The following is a 13411-nucleotide window of genomic DNA, read 5'->3' on the forward strand; positions in this document are numbered from 1 at the left end:
ACTATAAAAGGAAGTAATTTATCTTGGTAACTGTAATGAAAAAGGTTTGAGGAAAGTGTCAAAAGAACATGCTAGTGCAATTCTAAAACTGAGTCCTCCTACCACTCAGAGGGAGGTGGGGATGATTCTGGGAATTGTTGACTACTTTCATCAGTAAATTCCAATTTTTCCTTGATTGCAAAACCTTTAATAAGATTGACTCACAGTGACATTAAAAGTTTGGTACCATTTGGCAAAGAATGTTTAGAGGCATTCCAAATATTGAGATCAAGTGTGTGCAAAGCAACTGCCCTTTAAATTCCTGATTATAAATTGGCCATCTTTTTGTACCACCTCAAGAAGGGTGGGTGTGCATTATCAATTCTTTCACAGGCACATGGTGGGGCGATGAGACGAGTAGCCAATCTTTAATCTGTATTGGATCCAATAGCTGTAAGGCATCCTGGTTGTATAGCACAGAGAAAGTTTAGTTAGTGGATTTCAAGATAATATCTATACTGAAAGGATACATGTGTATTCAGACATCATGAACGTCAGGAACTGCATTATTTGCATTGTCCTTCATTCTTACAAGGGAGGGTGTTAGATATTCAGTTTCTAATGTCTTACTGGTTATTGTGTACAGTGTTTGTTTGTATATTTAATAACATTTACTTGTCAAATTTCAATGTATCGTGAATAAAGAATCTAATAATGGTATTAAGTATGGTAAATTTCTGAAAACAATTGCACAAATTAAGCATGACACTAAAACTATTAAACATGGATATGTGTGTGGTTTGTGTGAAGAAGAGCATGAATTTATTAAGGAATATGAGAGGATAGTAAAAATTGTGAGAAATTTCAGCAATGAAAAAGCTATAAGAGAACAAATTAAATCTGAGGAAGAATCCAGCTTGTCGAATTTATTCCCCAGTTTAGCATGGAGCAAGAAAGAAGAGGTGAAATGTGTATGGTGCGTCGTGAACCTGTGGTAAATAAATAAATAATACCTCTCTTTTTGACTGGACATATAACATAACAGATAGCTCAATAAATAAGAGTCAAGATTCGAGGTAGTAGGAGTTTCGCAGGTTTATTACAGCATAAGGACAGGAACAGGACAACCTGCATAGGAATAGGATGACAGGGCCCAGCAGCTGCTGGGGCTGGGTCTGGGATGAGCGCGCTGACTTTTAATAACAATACATGAGCATATATACATAACGCAAACACATAGCATTACATTGCAGTAGGCGTAGCAGTGGGTGGAGCAGAAGGCGTGACGCGTAGCAGTCGCGAAAGATAAGGGCGAAAGTAGGTGTAACTGGGCGTATACATAGACATGTGATGCAAACGTAACAGAATATGTCATGAATGGGGCGGAAACCATGGAGGGGGCTACCTAAGGAGCCGGGACCTCTAACCTGATGGTCCGCCCTCACTGTGGTTGCAGATAACATCCGTCGAAAAGTGGATAGAGGCCAAACCACCATACTCGTCCTATTAGATCTCACAGCCGCATTCGACACCCTGTCTCCCGCCATTTTAACATCTCGGCTTAGGGAGGCAGGGGTCTCTGGGTCGGCTCTGAATCTCCTTAACTCATTTCTCACGAGTAGAGAACAGAGAGTAAAGCTTGGAGACTTTCTTTCCCCTGCTAAGTCGTTGCAATGTGGGGTGCCACAGGGGTCGGCCCTTAGTCCGACCCTGTTTAACATCTATGTGGCCCCCCTTGCTAGACTAGTAAGATCGCAGGGGATGGAGGTGGTATCCTACGCCGATGATACCCAGATCATGGTGTCTCTGGCCCACTCCTCTGATCGCTTGTCTGCCATTAGCTTTAGGTCATGCATGCAGCATGTAGCAGATTGGATGGTCATCAACTCCCTAAGGCTAAATGGCGATAAGACAGAGGTTTTGGTTTTTGGGAAGGACCAAGATGCTTGGTCTAATGAGTGGTGGCCTCTGTCTCTTGGCATTTGCCCCACTCCCTCCCAATCAGCCAGAAATCTCGGTGTGGTTTTTGACACCTCACTCTCCATGAAGCTCCAAGTAAATAGGACGGTGGCCACATGTTGGGGTGTGATCAGGATCCTGAATAGGATCCGTCACTATCTCTCTCTTCAGGCCCGCAAGCAGATTGTAGTGGCTCTTGTAGGATCAAGGCTTGATTACTGCAACTCTTTGTATGCGGAGACTAACAAAGGTCTTATTCATCAACTGCAAATAGTGCAGAACGCGGCAGCACGTTTTGTGCTGGCCCTTCCCTTAGCATCCTCTGCTACGACTGCCAGGAGAGACCTTCACTGGCTTCCTGTCCAGTATAGAGTCTCTTTTAAGATTCTATGTCTCACATACAGAGCGCTCAGAGCAGGTCCGGAGGACTCTCTTGGGTCTCTGCTTTCACATTATACCCCAACTAGATCCTTACGATCTGCCGGGCTGTCCCAACTGGTAGTGCCGCGTATACGGCTAGCCACATGGGGAGCAAGAGCCTTTTCTGTAGTGGCCCCTAAGCTTTGGAACTCTCTTCCAACTGAGGTTAAAGTACTTCCCTCAATTGATCTTTTTAAAAAAGCCCTGAAGACCTGGTACTTTACCAAAGCTTATCAATGATGGACTGTTCGTTGATCTGCTAGCTGTGTCATTTGTTTTAGGCGCCTTGACGCCCATTGGGCTAAGTATGCGCATGATAAGACTTACATCATTCATCATTCATGGTGCGCGCAAACTGGCAATGACGTATCACTAGGAGAAGCTGGGGGCTATGAACTCTGTGCTAGGAGCAGAGACTGAAGTCTGGAGAGTCAGGGCGACATGTACCTAAACAGTATCTAGTATCTGATGTTTAGAGAACATGTTGATATAAACTAGAAGTCAGGAGAGGAAAGGCTAACTTGATTCTAAGACTGGACCATGCATTATTCTACATGTAGTGCGTGATGAAGAATATTAAATGACCATTAAATGCAGTATTTCTCTAACGTGGAGACGTGAAGACTAGACAATGACGGAAACTATTGATGCGATTCAGTAGCTTAGGAATGCAGAGAAGGAGGACTGAACTGATAACTGGAATCATAACATACTTTTGGCAGACTCAGAGACTGAGCCAGGCTGGGCCGGGCACTGCGAGGTAGGAAGTAAGTGAAGGGTCGAGGATACAGGTGGGGGCTGTATCGCTCCTCAGCGAGGCTTCAGGAGACAGGAGCTGAATCTGGTGTCCAGGCCCTTTTGAGGCCTAGAAACGGGGACTTTATAATAGAATAACGTGCACACTGAGAAACGTGGCAACGTAGCTTTACATAGGCCTGATATTCGTAGTATTCACGAGGACTGGAAACTGGCATACTAGAGGTGGACACAACTGTAATTGCGTCATTAATCGGACATGGGGAATGCATATGCATATTTAATCATGCACACATAACATATGATGGATGACACGTAGGGACACAGAACATGGCAAAATTTACTTTTCCACATTCCCTCCTTGTCACTACGTTTCCATCAGGAAACATCAATATTCATGATACCGTCTATCATTTCATACAGTATCATTTGCTCGTCTCGAATTATCCTGGAACGGGATTTAGAACGGGGCTTGGGACTAGGAATACAAGAGGTAGCACAAATGCCGCAAATCGCAGGGCCACATTGTATACAGAGGCAGCAGCTAAGTATGATCGCTACTGCAATACCTAGAAAGGACAATATTTTCCATCCCCATGCGGAAATTATATTCCAGAACCAACCGGACCATGTCCAGGTGCCTGGATCTTGGTGTAACAGATGGGCAATTTTATGGAGTCTGGTTATAGCTGAATAAACAGACGGCGCGTTATTTGGAATGAAAATGCAGCAACTAGATCCGATGACTCTACAGGCCCCGCCCCTATCGGCCAGTATGACGTCAAGGACGAGACGATTCTGTAAAACGACAAATCTCATAGCAGATTGCTCTTCAGTTAAATTACCTAGAGCAGAGGCAGTCTCATTTACTACAGCTTCGAGGGTTCTGGTTAACCTACGGATCAGTTTACTATTCTGGATAGGTCCTATAAAGAAGAAGAAACCTCTGTTGAAATCTGTATACTGTTCTAGAGCAGTTTCAGTATAATCGACAATTGGGGACTCCCTTCTATGTCTAATGTGTACTAGATGTGTATTCCTATGATAATCAGGTGGGGCTAGAAAAACTGGTGGCAGTAGGAAGGCAATGTAACAGGTTCCCTCCCAATCGAGGGGCAGACGAACATATGCGGTTTGACCACAAATAAAATAAGAATGACGTGAAGCTTTGAAGATAGATTTCCCACTGTCACTATACTTGACAATAGTAGTACATTCACTATGTCCTACGTGTATGGAACCATTATTTCGGACACATAATTCGCCTCTGACTGGTAGTACTGAAATAGCAGGTAAGTCTGGAGTAGTATCAGACTGAACATTCAGGACCATGAAATTCGAAGAATAGTTTCCTAGATTATATACTTCATTTTCTAGATCTAAACCTGTTCTGTGGGGAAGACCTTGCTTGTCTGGAAAACATGTACTGTTAAGAAAAGACATATCTGTTGAGGATGACGTTAACGTGGACCATGCTCCACACGAACCATTATGTGAAAATGGATAAGGAAAAAGTGGCAGGACTCCCTTCGGTATCTGGAAAGGTGGGAGTCGACCACACACCCAACAATTAGTGGCATTGCTGGTCTGGTGTGAGTAATGTAACATGCGGATAAATGAGTTATTTCGCATAGCGAGGCGGTAAGAGAGTTCATGAGGAGGCAGATCACTAAACGTGTGCTCTACTGTAGCATTAGCAGACTTATTTACATGAAGAACTGGGAAATACAAGAAAAATGCATAACTGGTGCAGGAAATCATAATGCTGAGAAATAATATGAAACATAGAAAAACGATACATCGGATTGAGTTTTGACTAACTCTCTCACTATGGGGGTCTATTTTATACATGTCAGAAACAGTCTAACCGTTTCACCTAGGGGAGGACTTAGACAATCAAACTGACTGACTTATTTTACTAGACCGGAGTTTTAGCTTGTACTCCTGTTGTGGAGTTTTCTCTAACAGGGGAGGGGTTGTAGCAATGTCTTTTGCGGGACAGTCCTTGAGAACAATGCTTTGGCAATCCTTCAAATCCTGGGAAATGTTCTTTAAGACGGGTTTCAGTCCATTAAAAAGTTTGACATGAGAAAGGTGTACCCAGCCTTTGCGTCCTTCCAACTTCACGGCTGTACGGGTGGTGAGGAGGACCTGTCGGGGCTCTTTCCAACGAGGCTCCAGCGGACTTGATCTGTCAAAGTTGCGGACCATCACCATGGATCCTGGAACGATTTCATGAGGTGCCACCTCGGTATTGTCTGGAAATGCGGCAGCAACCTGTGAACGACATGAGTTGAGGGCAGACATCAAGGAAGCTAGGTGATCTGTCAGCATATTACTTGAAACATCGGTAATACTTCGGGGTCTAGGAGTACCCCACATGTTAGGGGGGCGGCCGAAAACGACCTCATACGGGGACAGACCTGATCTGGAATGTGCGACCATGCGCATATAAAACAAAGCGACTGGCAGAGCTACTAGCCAGTCCACACCTTTTTCTTTACACACTTTTGCAATACGGATTTTCAGGGTCTGGTTATGTCTCTCTACAAGACCGGCTGCTTCAGGATGGCGTACACAATGAAACTTCCACTGGTACCCTAATAACAGGGAAACGTGCTTCATGAGTTCAGATGAGAATGGCTGGCCGTTATCAGAATATACGACTCTAGGGAGTCCATAACGAGGGAAGAACTCACGAACCAACTGCTTGGCAGTGGTCGCGGCTGTGTAATCTGGGACTGGATATGCCTCCGTCCACCTGGACAAAGCGCATACAACTACAAGGACATACTTGAAACCTCGACATCGCTCCATCTGAATATAATCCATCTGGAGGACTTCAAAAGGGTGGTCAGGGGGCTGGAATCCACCTTGTTCCACCGGGACACTTTTACCTGGATTAAACTGACAACATATCATACAGGTACGGACTTTCTGCTTGGCTGCAGCTCGTAAATGCTTGTTGAACCAAATGTTCTGGATACTATCTAACATAGCTTTTTCTCCTAAATGTGCTGGACTATGTGCGGTATTAATAATGACTTGAACCATAGAGTCGGGGAGAAACCATGTGGCTCTACCCTTCGTTAACCATCCTTGATCTGTCTGGACCCCTCCTTGTTCGGACCATTTCTTGATTTCTTCAGGAGTAGCATGTAACTGGATATCTATGACATCTTGTGTAGGGTCCTTAACTGTCATACATGTAGTCGGATCTGGAGTATGTGTCTGTGTCGGATTAACTTGAATGTCTGGAGTCTGTGCTCTAAGCTTGGCTGTGCGATCTGCTAGATCATTACCTTGAGAAATGGTGTCAGTAACTTTCGTATGTGCTTTGCACTTCATAATAGCGATAGATGTCGGTAAGTGTATGGCATCTAACAGAGCTTGAATAAGGAGACCATGCTGAATCTTGGTTCCATGAGAAGTCATGAAACCTCTCTCCTGCCAGAGCACTCCGAAGTCGTGTACAACTCCGAATGCGTAGCGTGAATCTGTGTAAACATTAACTTTCAAGTTCTTGGCGTGTATACAGGCTTGTGTCAGAGCAACTAGCTCTGCTGCTTGAGCGGACAGGGTATCAATACGGTGTGTCTCTATAACTTTAGTGTCAGTAGTCACTGCATACGCGGCGACTAGTTCTCCTGTACTTGTTCTCATACATGAACCATCCACATAAAGTGTCAGGTCGGGGTCTGGTAACGGAATATCTGTCAGATCTTGTCTTGGCTTTATCGTAATGTTAACTACTTCCACACAGTCATGTGGGTCAGGATTCAAAGTAACTGATGGTAACAGTGTAGCGGGATTTAAAATGTTGCAGCGTCTGATTTCTATGTGTGGCTGGAACAGTGTCAATTCATAACCTGTTAAACGTGCAATTGTCAAGTGCTGAGTTTGTGTTCGGTTTAAAAGAACTTCCACAGAGTGTGGAACTTGTACTGTCAAGGTATGTCCTAAGACTATGGAATCACTTTGTCTGATAGCTAGGGCTGTGGCTGCAACTGACTTGAGGCACGCAGGCAGAGCCTGGGCTACAGGATCTAATGTGCTCGAAAAATAAGCACAGGGCTTGTATTGTCCTGCTTGATCTTGTGTGAGAACAGATAATGCTGTACCTTCACGTTCAGTAACGAAAAGTGTAAAAGGCTTACTGTAGTTCGGTGTTGCTAGAACTGGAGCTTGGCATAGGGCTTTCTTTAACTCATTGAAACTAAGTGTATGTTCAGATGTCCAAGGGAGGACAGTCGATACGGCTGCCTCCTGTGTCGTTAACTGTATCAGTGGCTTGGCTAGAAATGCATACTGAGGAATCCATTGTCTGCAGTAAGAAGTGAGGCCGATAAAAGCACGTACCTCCTTCTGGGTCTTGGGCTGTGGAAGACTCGCTATCAACTGGATACGGTCTGGTGTCAACTGCCTACCCCTCTTGGACAGTAAGTGTCCTAAGTAGACCACTTGCTGGACACAGAATTGAAGCTTAGAAGGGGACACCTTGTGCCCCATCTCGGCTAGGAAATACAAGACTGTAAGGGATGCTTGCTCGCAAGCACGTTCAGAACGGGCTGTGATCAGTAGATCATCGACATACTGGAGCAGGGCAGTGTCAGTTGGCATGTGAATGTTGTCTAGTTGTCTCTTGAGTGCTTGACTGTAAATACTAGGACTTTCTGTGAAACCTTGAGGAGCTCGTGTAAACATATAGCTCCTTCCATTTAAACAGAATCCGAAAAGGAACTGGCTGTCTGGATGAATAGGAACACTGAAAAATGCGTTCTTGAGGTCTATGACAGTGAAGAACGTGGCTTCGGAATCAATGGCTGTTAATAGGGAAGAGATATCTGGGACAACTGGGTACTGAGGAATAATACATTTATTAAGTTCTCGTAGGTCGATCACTAATCGATATACGGGGGGTGCATTTGGATCAGTACGTTTCATGACTGGAATGATCGGAGAATTACATACATTGGAGTCAGTTTCTACAACCACTCCTTGAGCCATGAGCTCGTCAATAATTTTGGATAAGGCTGCTACAGCCTCAGGTGGCAATCTGTACTGTCTGATTCGTGGTAACACTACACCTGGCTTGAGAGTCACACGATAGGGTGTGATTTGCATGTACCCTACATCAGTTGGACCTTGCGCCCATAAGTGCTGCGGAACATGAGACAGTCTTGAATCAAAATCTCGTAATACATAGTGACCCTTGAAGTCACGTAGGAACAATCGTATTCCCTCTGGGGAACAGCATATAACTGCACCTAACTCTTTCAGTGTCTTAATACCTAATAGATTTTCTGGACATGACTTAGTAAGTAACAGATCAGTAGTGCGGAACAATGGACCTACTTCTAGAGTAACTGGCTTTGAAATCTCATTTACGATAGGTTTTCCTGAAAATCCAAGGGAAACATTTCTTGAGCCTGAGAGCGGAGCCCCTGGAACTTCGGCGTGACTAATTGTGGTCCTACTTGCCCCTGTATCAATCAAAAACTTTCTGTCTTTCCCTAATACTTGACTATGAACATAGGGACCTTCTTGATCTACAGGTATCTCGATGAGAGGCAAGCCTACCTCCCTCTCTAGGCTGTTTCATGAATACTGCTGGTACTCTGGATACTCAGACTGTGCATACTGGTACATCTGCGATGTAACATGCTGTGTTGCAGCAATAGGCTGCGGTGCGGTAACTGTCTGTGGTGCATTCTGTGGCTGAGGAATCTGTGAAACTTGTCCTTGTCTAGGCGGACGTGGTCTTTCTTTAGTCTTACCAGTAGCTATGTTGTGTTTCAGAACTGCACACTCATTTATAAAATGACCTGGCTGTTTACAATAATTGCAATTCCCTTTAACGGGAGCTGCAGGATGACTGGCTTGATTCGGACCCCTCTTCTGACTGTCTTGAGGAACAGATTGTGCAACTAGTACTTTCATTTTCGTGTCTTTCATACGTTTTCTCTCGTGTTCTTGCTCTTCTCTGATTCTATTCTGGTGGTATTGAAGCATTTGCAACATCTGGGACGGGGTATTAGCTTGCCAGGTACTTTCGACTTTCAAAACTCGATTTTTAATTTGTGGACTTGAATTCTCGACTAATTTGGTAACAAAAAGGTGAGGGTATGACTCACTACTTGTCTTGAGGCCACTGTTGATGCTGAAACATTTTTCAAATCTAGAATAAAAATCACTAATATCCTCGTCTTGTTTCTGTTTACAGGCTGAGATTGCATCCCAGTCTTCTTTTCTAGTTGTCAATAATCTGGGTAAAACTTGTATTAATAATTCTGGTAATTCTTTACATTTATCTCCAAGACCGGTACCTGGTACTCGTGCCTTATCTTCAGCTTCTAGGACTGCCCAATCGATCTTTTTCTCTCCCACCTCCCATTCTTTTTCCTTGAGCTTTTCATACACCCCTGCGGGCAGCAGAACCTTTAACATTTTAATGATATCTGGGTAAGTGTATTCTCCCATACGGAGCATGTCTTTTAATTCTCTATGGAACCCTGCTGGATCTTTGTCATGACAGGGGATTAATTTCTTCATCTCGAGGAGTTCCATCTTTGTAATCGGAGTGTATACAAACACTCGCTGCATTTCGCCACCCGTTCCTTTAACTGGGTGGACTTCTCGTAACGGATTCTGTCTTTCCATGTAAAATGGTTTACCTTCTGGAGGTGAGGCATGAACAAAATGCGGGTTCAGAAACGTTCTATATTTGTGACGCTGTTCTAGAATGACACTAATTAAGTCGGTACCTAAACCTTTCCATCTATACTGGAGTAACTCGTTCAGGACATCATGTAACGGACCTGGATCAGAGTGTTGACCCTCATACAATGTGATGAGGTGCTGAATCATATACATACCCACCAGTCGTTGTTCGGCTGGGGGCATTTTCAGAAACATTTGTGCCACTATTTCGTCTGGAAAAGTGGTAGAATCAGTAATCCATCGGACTGCTGATCGGGCTAGTTCTTGTTCATGCATGGTACTTAACTCACTGTAACCGATTCGTGATTTCAAAATGTGATCGGTAGCTTGAAACACTTGTTCTAGTGAACCTTGTTCTGGTGCTGAATGATGGAAAATAGACTTGTGTTCTAGGCGTAAATGGCGATCTGGAAATCTAGATTTTCCTACATACGCTATTCTGGCGGGATTCTCGTCCTCTACCTCTTCAGTATCAGAGTTACTTTCTTTCTCGCTTACTTGTGCTGCTTTACGTTGTTCGTGTATCTTTATTATTTCTCTATGGATTTTCTTGTACATACTCTCCACAGCACCGACGGTCTTGTGCTTACCCTCGGCTATATTATCACTCCACCTTGTCAGGGTTTTCATTTCGGCTGGATCTTTAGACGGGTAATCTTGTTCTCTTATTAGACAATTGATCAGAAACTTTAATATCATGAGCTGGATCTCGGCTTTCCTTTGAGACATGGCCTCGCTAATACTTTCTGGATCATCCCCTGTACGGATGAAACGATATATTCTGTCTAGATCTTCTTTCATATTCGGTAAGGTGACTAGATACTCGGCCACCTTTCTTACGCGGAATGAATATAAAACCATATTATCCTCGCCTGGGACTGGATCATAGCCGCATTCGGCAAGGGATTTTCTTATTTCTGCTACAGTCTGATGTCTAGGCGTACGCTGTGACGCTTGTGCATGTAATTCGGCTGTCGTTAAACGTTTGTGTGGCGGCGGGGTTTGAGGAGTACCTCCCCCTGCGGCCCCTAAACTGGAGTCTAGGTCTACTGAGGCTCTTCGTCCTGGCAGAGTGGGAAATGGAAATGTAGGCTGGACTTGTATGGCGGGCTGGACCGGGGGTACCGTAACAGGTACTCCGGTGTCTGGAGGAGCGGGAAGTGCCTGATTTACAGGGACTGGTGGAGCGCGAACAGGATTTGCATATTCTGGGACTGTGTCGTCCAAATAGGACGAAATAAAAATATCAGCTGCGGTCTGTTTGTGACGTAGCTTGGTCGGAACTAATGGTGGCGGGAAATTACTGGATGCCTCTGGGGTCGCTTTTGGCAAGCCCTCGGCAAGGAGAGGATACATACCCCTAATAAGGGCATGCCTCTGTCTGTCTGACTGTTCGGCTTTGACTTGTTCACCTATCTCGATTAGTTCTTTTTCTTGTGCTCGTTCTAAGGATTCTCTACTTAATTCTGACTTTCTGATTTCCTTTTCAGTTCTTTTATGAGCTTCTTTGCGCCATAACTCGATGGCATCTTTCTGTGACTGTCTGGCTTTCTTTTTCCATAATGCCTCTTCTACTCGCATGATGCACTCGGCATCCCATGTACCCGATACGGGCCATCTATACTTTTCTTCTAACTGTTTGGTATACTCTACCCATAAATCTAGATACAATATGGCGCTTATGCCATGCTTCTGATACATAAAATGACCTGGACTGTCCCTCGGCGGAACAGGAACTGCTTCTTCTAACAAACCCTTTCTAGTTTTTAGCTGACGTAATCTCGAAAAGAGAGACATTGTAAACTTGAATCGGAACACAATACAATACACGAGAAACAATAACAACTGGGAAAACAATTCAGGCATACCACGACATTGGAAATACATTGAACAACATCATAACATAACAGTTCGGACAGAATATTACCTGGAATACTGAGAACAGAAACACAAGAATTTCTCGAGAACGGAACAGACTAGAGTTACTGGATGCACTGCTGAAACAGTACGGACCATACCAGTCCCATAAAGGGACGCATCAAGACCCGTATCCACCTAGGTGAACACTTCGTTTGTGAGTCTGTGTACCACCAACCCACGGACCAGAGTCAATTTAGATTGACCCTGTCTAGATACTACCCCAGTAATGGTACTCACCGGGCAGCAAGAACGGAAGGCCTCGGATCGGACTGGACTGCTACGACGACGGACGACGAACTTCGGACTTCAGTTACGGGTGGACCTCCGGATACCTCGGACCTTGGACTCTCGGCTTTGGGCTCTGGTCGGGACTCGCCGCGTTCCTCCACCGTCTCGTTTGGATGCTGGACCGCCTCCTCCGTCTCCTCCGCGGGCCTGAGGGATACTTGAAGCAGAAATATCTGCCGGCGCGCAGAAGAGTTCCGTCACGACTGCAGAGGGTCAGGGGGTCGGCGTGGCTTCACCGACGCGTGGGGAAAGGGCAAGTCCCTATTCGGGCGCCATTATGTGGTAAATAAATAAATAATACCTCTCTTTTTGACTGGACATATAACATAACAGATAGCTCAATAAATAAGAGTCAAGATTCGAGGTAGTAGGAGATTCGCAGGTTTATTACAGCATAAGGACAGGAACAGGACAACCTGCATAGGAATAGGATGACAGGGCCCAGCAGCTGCTGGGGCTGGGTCTGGGATGAGCGCGCTGACTTTTAATAACAATACATGAGCATATATACATAACGCAAACACATAGCATTACATTGCAGTAGGCGTAGCAGTGGGTGGAGCAGAAGGCGTGACGCGTAGCAGTCGCGAAAGATAAGGGCGAAAGTAGGTGTAACTGGGCGTATACATAGACATGTGATGCAAACGTAACAGAATATGTCATGAATGGGGCGGAAACCATGGAGGGGGCTACCTAAGGAGCCGGGACCTCTAACCTGATGGTGCGCGCAAACTGGCAATGACGTATCACTAGGAGAAGCTGGGGGCTATGAACTCTGTGCTAGGAGCAGAGACTGAAGTCTGGAGAGTCAGGGCGACATGTACCTAAACAGTATCTAGTATCTGATGTTTAGAGAACATGTTGATATAAACTAGAAGTCAGGAGAGGAAAGGCTAACTTGATTCTAAGACTGGACCATGCATTATTCTACATGTAGTGCGTGATGAAGAATATTAAATGACCATTAAATGAAGTATTTCTCTAACGTGGAGACGTGAAGGCTAGACAATGACGGAAACTATTGATGCGATTCAGTAGCTTAGGAATGCAGAGAAGGAGGACTGAACTGATAACTGGAATCATAACATACTTTTGGCAGACTCAGAGACTGAGCCAGGCTGGGCCGGGCACTGCGAGGTAGGAAGTAAGTGAAGGGTCGAGGATACAGGTGGGGGCTGTATCGCTCCTCAGCGAGGCTTCAGGAGACAGGAGCTGAATCTGGTGTCCAGGCCCTTTTGAGGCCTAGAAACGGGGACTTTATAATAGAATAACGTGCACACTGAGAAACGTGGCAACGTAGCTTTACATAGGCCTGATATTCGTAGTATTCACGAGGACTGGAAACTGGCATACTAGAGGTGGACACAAC

The sequence above is a fragment of the Lissotriton helveticus genome, chromosome 2_2 (genome assembly GCF_964261635.1).
Source record: "Lissotriton helveticus chromosome 2_2, aLisHel1.1, whole genome shotgun sequence".
NCBI lineage: Eukaryota > Metazoa > Chordata > Amphibia > Caudata > Salamandridae > Lissotriton > Lissotriton helveticus.